Source organism: Galeopterus variegatus, unplaced genomic scaffold (genome assembly GCF_000696425.1).
Source record: "Galeopterus variegatus unplaced genomic scaffold, G_variegatus-3.0.2 Scaffold8684, whole genome shotgun sequence".
Classification (NCBI taxonomy): Eukaryota; Metazoa; Chordata; class Mammalia; order Dermoptera; family Cynocephalidae; genus Galeopterus; species Galeopterus variegatus.
Window position 1 is genome coordinate 40,384 of NW_007734795.1, and position 8,709 is coordinate 49,092.

Genomic DNA, 8,709 nt, shown 5'->3' on the forward strand with positions numbered 1-8,709 from the left:
GCCCCCCTTCAGATTTTCTTTTTTTGAAAAGATCCCCAGTAAGGGGATCATGACCCTCGGCACGGTGTGGTCTGCACCACTCTCAGCCAGTACGGGATCCAAACCCGTGGCCTCGGTGCTACCAGCGCTGCAGTCTCCCGAGTGAGCCAGGGGGCCGCCCCCATAAAACACATCTTGATACATTTAGAAAGATTGAAATTATACAAGGTATCTTTTCTATCACAATGGAATTAAACTAGAAATCAATAATCAGAAGGAAAACTAAAAAATTCATGAATGTGTGCACCTAAACTTAAGAACAAAAGGCTAAGAGATTCGATCACTTACCCAATGTCGCACAGTTCTCATATCACTGGGGTGAGCTAAGCCCAGGGAAGAGGTAACACAGAAGCCAGTGCTCTCTAGTGAACGTGCCTCCTGAGTTTCTTACCCAGGCTCTGCACTGGGTTCCCACAGATAGCACGAGATGAGTCAGCCACAAGGGAACCAGAAGCAGGAGAGTAGGGCACGTGCTTCAGATCAAGATGGACCTGGGCTCTAATGGCTGCTCACCACTTAGGAACTTATGCCTTTGGGAGTATTATGTAAGTTTTTTGAGGCTTCATTGCCTCCTCTGTAACCTAGGGTTGATAGAAACTTTCTCACATGGCTTTTGTAAAGATTAAATGACAAAATATATAAAAAGCACTTGGATAGTGATTGGCACATATTAACTGTCCAATAGGAAATAATTATTATTATAATTCTTGATAATACTATAATTTACCTCCTGAATCAAAGAGGATTCTGTTATTGCAACGTAGAATCCTCTTTGATTCAGGAGGTAAATTATAGTATTATCAAGAATTATAATGATAATTATTTCCTATTGGACAGTTAATATGTGCCAATCACTATCCAAGTGCTTTTTATATATTTTGTCATTTAATCTTTACAAAAGCCATGTGAGAAAGTTTCTATCAACCCTAGGTTACAGAGGAGGCAATGAAGCCTCAAAAAACTTACATAATACTCCCAAAGGCATAAGTTCCTAAGTGGTGAGCAGCCATTAGAGCCCAGGTCCATCTTGATCTGAAGCACGTGCCCTACTCTCCTGCTTCTGGTTCCCTTGTGGCTGACTCATCTCGTGCTATCTGCGGGAACCCAGTGCAGAGCCTGGGTAAGAAACTCAGGAGGCACGTTCACTAGAGAGCACTGGCTTCTGTGTTACCTCTTCCCTGGGCTTAGCTCACCCCAGTGATATGAGAACTGTGCGACACTGGGTAAGTGGTCGAATCTCTTAACCTCAGATTTCTCGTCTATAAATAGGACTATCATTAAAAACTAAAGGAAATAACATTATATAAAGTGCCTAGCAAGTAGAAAGAGTAGTAAGAGCTTCCATGTGTCGAGCCACTGCTGAGTCCACTGTGCCATCTCAACTATGCATATCCCTTATTAAAGTATATGATCTCTAAGGTGGAATATTACCTTGTTAACTGTTACATTCTCAGTTTCTAATACCTCATAAGTACTCAACTAATATGAAGTTACTTCAAAAAGTTTGTGGAAAATTGGAATTGAAACTTAGTACGCATGTTTCCTGGAACTTTTCTTGAAGTACCTTAGTATTTAAATAAATCATGTCTAAGCTACCAGTCTGGTGTGTGCCAAGTGGTGCCAGTAAGTCACAGGGGCCTGGTGTGTGTCAAGTTCCTTGGGGTTTAAGGAGGTGGCTTCCTGATTTAGTGTTTACAGATTACTTTTCTTTGTGCATTAGATTTATTTGTGGAGCTTTAAATAAATACTGAGAATAATCAAATTTAAAGCAGGAGTTCTCCCTTTAAAATCAGAATATTCATTTTATTCAAATAGACAAGCTTTAGTAATAATCTTAGTAGCAATGCAATGAAAAGATGAAAAGCACGGCTTTCGAATTAAGATTTTTACTTAAATACCACTGTGATGGTTAATTTTAAGTGTCAACTGGCCACAGGATGCCCAGATATTTGACTAAATATTATACCTAAGTATTTCTTTTTTTTTTTTTTCTTTTTGTCTTTTTTCGTGACTGGTAACGGGATTGCAACCCTCAGTGTCGCACCCGTACCGTGACCGGCAACGGGATTGCAACCCTCGGTGTCGCGCCCACACCACGCTCATCCAGTGAGCAGACTGGTCTCTATATGGGATCCAAACTCTCGGTGGGAGCGCCGCCGTGCACCCAAGTGCCGCACTCTACCGAGTGCGCCACCAGGCTGGCCCTATATCTAAGTACTTCTGAATGAAATTAGCATTTAAGTTGGTAGAATAAGTAAAGTACATTGGCCCTCCCCTATGTGGGTGGACCTCTTCCAATTTATTAGGGGTCTGATTAAAATAAAAGTGTGGAGGAAGTGAAAATTTGGTCTGTTTGCCTGGTTCTTTGAGCTGGGACATCAATCTTCTGGCATTAGACTATGACTTACAACACCAATGCTGTTCTTTTTCAAGACTTCATACCTAGACTGGACCTACACTGCTAGCTTTCCTAGGTCTACAACTTTCAAATGGAAGATTATGGCAATTCTCAGCCCTTGCAATGAACTATCTCCTCATAATAAATTTCTTTAAGTCAGTCTGTCTTTCTATCCTTATATTGGTTCTGCTTATTTTTTTAATGTTTTTAGTATTATTTAGTATTTCTTTTTTGACCGGTAAGGGGATTGCAACCCTTGGCATGGTGTGGTCCACACCACACTCAGCCAGTGAGCACACCGGCCATCCCTATATAGGATCCTAAACCACGGCCTTGGTGCTACCAGCACCGCACGCACTCTCCCAAGTGAGCCATGTGACCAGCCCATTATTTAGTATTTCAATATCTTATTTTAGGAGCTGAGTAGACATTTTTCAAAGGAAGACATACAAATGGCCAGTAGGTACATGGAAAAATGTTCAACATCACTAGTCATCAGGGAAATGCAAATTAAAACTGCATTGAGATACCATTTCACCCCAATTAGACTGGCTGTACAATATCTTATTTTAGGAGCTGAGTAGACATTTTTCAAAGGAAGACATACAAATGGCCAGTAAGGACATGGAAAAATGTTCAACATCACTAGTCATCAGGGAAATGCAAATTAAAACTGCATTGAGATACCATTTCACACCAATTAGACTGGCTATGATCAAAAAGATGGTGAATAACAAATGCTGGTGAGGATGTGGAGAGAAGGGAATGTTTCCTGTATATTTGATTATGATCTCTGCCCACTTGTTTTGAGAGAAAAGTGCCTGCTTCTAGTTGTACTTTATTTGGTTTGACAAATCAATGTGAAAAGTATTTACAAATCAATGTGATAAATGCTATAGTAGGGAAAAACACCAATGAAATGGAAGCCACAGAAGGAAACTCTTACCCATTCTTGGAATCAGAAAATGTTCCAAGAAAGATAGGACCAATGGGTAATAGGATAGGGAAAAGGAGGATGGAATTGGTCCAGACAGAGGAACAAGTACGAATCAAAGGTTAAAATTACACCAAACACAAAGCAAATGTTCTGAGGTATAACAGACTATATTTCATTCTGTTCAGTTTAATCCACAAGTTACTTATCTGGCACTTAGAGTTCTGCCACATGAAAATATTTTAAGGGGGCTCCAGCTTCAAATGTCATTTTCAATATGCAGAGATCACCCATACATCACGAAAATTTCCAAATGAGCTTTATTTGGAGACTAGAAATTTAAGGACTAATTAAAAGCTTTTTTTAATGAAAGGATATCAGAAGGCTCTTGCCTGAGTAAAGCAAGAACAAAATAAAAATATAATTAAATTTCTGTCTCCGCAGACTTTTATAGTTTGGGAAATTTAACCCAAATACTGAAGTGAGAATACTGTTAAAGCAATGCTTACCTTTTCAAATTTCCTTTTCTTTTTTTAAATTCTCAAATGACATAATTGTTCACACACACATTTCTCCACAAATTTACAGACTATGAGAAATAAGAATTTAGTGAACTCTCTTCCAATTTCCTAATCACAGAGACAGTGCTGAGTGAGCGCTTGTCCTTGGCCCTAATTTTATTCAATTCTTCCTATCTAGTTCTATCTAGCCTTTTATATTTTCTCTAATCTTTCATCCCTAGCAAGAGCTAACAAAATGTTCACTTTCAGCACATTTATACATTGAATCATTTACTCTGAATTCATGGCAAATTAACAATGTCGTGACCTATTTGAAGGAAGTTAAAACCCATGATGATTGCATTATGAGTAGACGTGCAAAGACCAAGGGCCAACTATTTATCTGCTCTACAGTTTTCTTAACCAAGTCAAACTGACTTTTACCTTCAGGTCTATCCTGGTCTCTAGGGACAAAGCTTATCCAGGCAGAAGAAATATAAATAATGCTCTCACCCAATGTTCTGGGACTCAGTGCAAAGTTTCTTACTAATGAGTCACCTCTGAACTTGAATCACAATTGGGATATTAGGTTCTAATTTAATGATTGTTTTTTATAACAGGTCTAACTATTAAAGCACAATCTTTTCTTTAGGCCTAAATATGTCTATATTTCTGCATTCCCAAATTCCTTTTATCACAAAGAATTATCTATCGAAAATAATTTCTAAAGAAGTTCATTAGAAGATGAATTTATCAAGAATGTTGAAATGGTTGAGAAAATGCTATTATATAATATGTAATGAGATTTTAAGCATAAACTAAGTGTAATGACATAGAACCTACTACGAATCTATACAGGGAGACTGCATTGACTTTCCTTCTCTTATGGACATGGGTGGAAATTCTTCTTTGGGTGCGGGAAAGGTAATAGTCTTTACTCTCTGTTACCCTACGTCTGCTGGTACTCTTCAGTGTGAGTCTGTCTGTATGAGGAAGGCTGTTCCTACATATTTGTGTATTAATCTCAGTGTTTGCTTGTTGATTAGTTCAGTTTTCAGTTTAAGTAGAACTCTAATCATAGTTTTGTAACTTTATTTTATTGTAAACTTTAGCATCAATACACATATGAAAGTGTATAAAATATACACTTCAACTAATTTTTATAAAATTATCAGTTTATATCCACTAAGGAGATCTGCAAATAGAACATTACCAGTGCCTCAGGGCACTCCAGGTGCCCCTTCTTGATTCTAGCAGCATCCATTCTTTCTTTTTCATCCTCACCCTGTTGCAATCACTCTCTGGCTTTTTTTTTATACATTTATCACCTAAGTAGGGCCTCATTGTCATATGCATCCTGCCACAGAAGCACAAAGAGAATGTGGAAAGGGCCCATCTTGGCTCTGGAATGGTGTCTGTCGTGTGGAACTCAGTCTCATGCCACAGCACACTGAAGGGAAGACTGGGAAATGTTTGTTCTAAAGAGGAGTGAACAACAGTCATCTCTGCAACCCTGGGCTATTTATATCGGTGCCTAACATATATCCATGATGTGAGAGTAAATAAGATATTGAATGTAAGAACTTACAGCTGGTCTCGAGACTTAGTAAACACCGGTAACAATAAAAATTACTCTAGACTACTCTTATGTGTTTCCATTATAAGTGAGAATAAAATAACATATTCAAACAGACAGCAGGACCATGCCCAGGGATCTCACCAGCCGAGGGCAGCTCCTGCTCAACAGATGACAGGACCATTCCTGGGGACCTCACCAGCTGCATTCATCCTTGATGAATCAACACAGTGTCACTAACCTCAGCAAGGAATCACTAAGTGCCCCAGTGCCTAGACCATAGGGGCATTCACACGCAACTCCAACACTAAATACAGCCTAAGTAACTGCACGAAGACTACACTACTGCCTCTACCTGAAACCAATACTAAAACACCCTACTCATATTTCAGTACATATATGCAATGTGTGACGATCTAATTGGGGTAATTAGCATATTCATCATTGCATAACTTAACCATTACTTTGTGATGTGCATATTTGATCTCTCTTTAGTCATTTGACAACATGCAGTAAACCATTTTTTATAGATTCCTGAGTAAATTGTCAATAAAAGAACTTATTTTTTCTTTATGATATATGATATTAATTTTGTTTGTTTTTGCTGCTAGTCATTATGGGGACATATTAATTACTTTTTATATGTTAAACTGACACTGCATTCCTGAGGTAAAACTCACTTCATCGTGCTGTATAGTCCTTTTTATAAGTTGCTCGTTTCAATTTGCTAATATTTTGTTAAGAACACTTACATCTATGTTTATGAGGTTGATATTTGGTTTTGTTTTTCTCATTATGTCTTTGTCTGGCTTTGGTATCAGGGTAATAAGGACCTCATATAATGAGTTGTGAAATCACTCTTCTCTGTTTTTTTTGAAAGTATTTATGTAGGGTTGGTTTTCTTTTTTCTTAAATGTTTGTTAAAATTTACCAGTGAAGCCATCTGGGTCTGAACTTTTCTTCACAGAAAGATTTCTAATTATTAATTTAATTTCCCTTCTTGGTATAGATTTTTTTTAGTTAGTTTTATTAATTTTTGTCTTGCTTGAAGTTTTTCTATTCTAAGTACTCAATTTGTCAGCATAAAGTTATTCAGAACATTTCCTTTAATACTTTTCACTTCTGTAGGGATTATTGTGAAGACTTCTCTTTTTTTCCTGATTTTGCTAATTTGTATTGTTGCTCGTTTTACTAAATCTTTATATATATTTTGTCTTGCAATACTCTCCTCTGATGAAATAAATAAAATGATTGCTTTCTGGGTTTCCCCACAGCATCCAAAAGTAGGGATTATTGTGAAGACTTCTCTTTTTTTCCTGATTTTGCTAATTTGTATTGTTGCTCGCTTTACTAAATCTTTATATATATTTTGTCTTGCAATACTCTCCTCTGATGAAATAAATAAAATGATTGCTTTCTGGGTTTCCCCACAGCATCCCAAAAAAAAAAGAAAAACAAACAAACAACTCCCCCCCAAAACACCCTACTCAACAGGCAGTATAAAACACATCTACAGGAGGAAGTATCTCTACCCAAAGCCCACTTGAATAATAGAAGAAGCAACTGCTCTACCAGATGACCAGACATCAGTATAGATATACTAGAAATATGAAAAAAAGAAGAAAATATGACACCACCAAGGAATACAGTAATTCTCAAGTACTAGACCCCATAGAGTAGAAAACCCTTGAAAAGACTGAAAAGAAATTCCAAGCAGCAATCTTAAAGAAACTCAATGAGATAAAAGAAGATTCAGTTAGGCAACACAACAAAATGAGAAAGTATCCAGAATATAAAGGAAGAAATTTACAAAGAGATTAATACCTAAAAAAGAATGTAGCAGAACTCCTGGAACTGAAGGATTCATTCAGCATAATAAAAAACACAGCAGAGAGCTTAAGCAGCTAGTTAGAGAAAGCAGAAGAAAGAATTTCTGATTTGAAAGACGATCTTTTTGAAATAACCCAGGCAGACACAGGCCCCACTGCCCCACCTGTCAGTCCATCAAGGTAAGCAAGCAAGACCTGAGCCATGCCCAGGGACCAACGCAGCAACAGGCCCTGCCCACACTTGAGCACTGGAGGGGCACACAGGCCCCACTGCCCCACAATGTAGAATACCCTGGTGAGCATGCAGGACCTGAGCTGCACCTGGGAACTGACACAGCTATAGGCTCTCTCACACCTGAGCACCAGAGGGGCATGCAGGTCTACCGCCTCACATTGCAGGACACCCAGGTGAGTGCACAGGACCTGCACATTGATCGAACAGGAGCCAAGGCAGCCCACTGCACACTCAACTGCTTTGATACAAAATGTCACTGGCAGAACCTATAAACAGAGGAGGAAGTCTTCCTCTTCATAACCAACTCCAGAGTGACAGAAGAAATATGTGCTCTACCAGATGACCAAACATCAGTGTAAAAATATTAGAACTACAAATAAATAAGAAGATATGACACCACCAAAGGAATATGGTAATTCTGAACTACCAAACCCCATAGAGGAAGAAACACTGAGATGACTGAAAAGGAATTACAAGCCCTGATTTTAAGAAAACCCCAAGAAATAAGAGAACAGTCAACTAAAAAACACAATGAAACAAGAAAAAAGTATCCAGGATATGAAGGAGGAAATTTACAAAGAGATTAATAACTTAAAAAAGAATATAACAGAACTCCTAGAAATGAAGGATTCTGTCAATGAAATAAAAAAACAGAACAGAAGGCTTGAGCAACAAGCTAGAGCAAGCAGAAGAAAGAATTTCAGAAATTGAAGATGGTCTTTTTGAAATAACTCAGGCAGACAAGAAAAGGAAAAAAGAATTTTAAAAAATGAAAAAAATTTAAAAGAGCTAGCAGACAACCTCAAGTGCATAAACATCCAAATAATGGGTATTTCAGAAGGGGAGGAAAAAGGAAAAGGCATTGAAAACTTTTTCAAGGAAGTAATAACAGAAAACTTCCCAGGTATAGGGAGGAATGCAGACCTTCAGATACAGGAAGCTCAAAGATCCCCAAACAAATTCAATCCAGAAAGATCCTCTCCAAGACACATGATAGTCAAACCGGCAAAACTCAAAAACAAATAGAAAATTCTAAAAGCAACAAGATAAATGGGTCAAGTCACCTATAAGGGAGACCCCATCAGACTGACAGCAGACTTCTCAAGGCAGTTGCCATTCAAACTGTCCTTGTTTGCCGACAACATGATCTTACATATAGAAAAACCTGTGTAGGCTACTAAAAACTCTTACAGCCGTT

The 8,709-nt window shown here is 38.0% G+C and overlaps 1 pseudogene; it reads right to left on the reverse strand.

Annotated features, from left to right (window-relative positions):
* Window positions 1-7,363: 7,363 nt before the first annotated feature.
* Window positions 7,364-8,709, reverse strand: part of LOC103608680 — a 4,704-nt pseudogene continuing 3,358 nt past the window's right edge.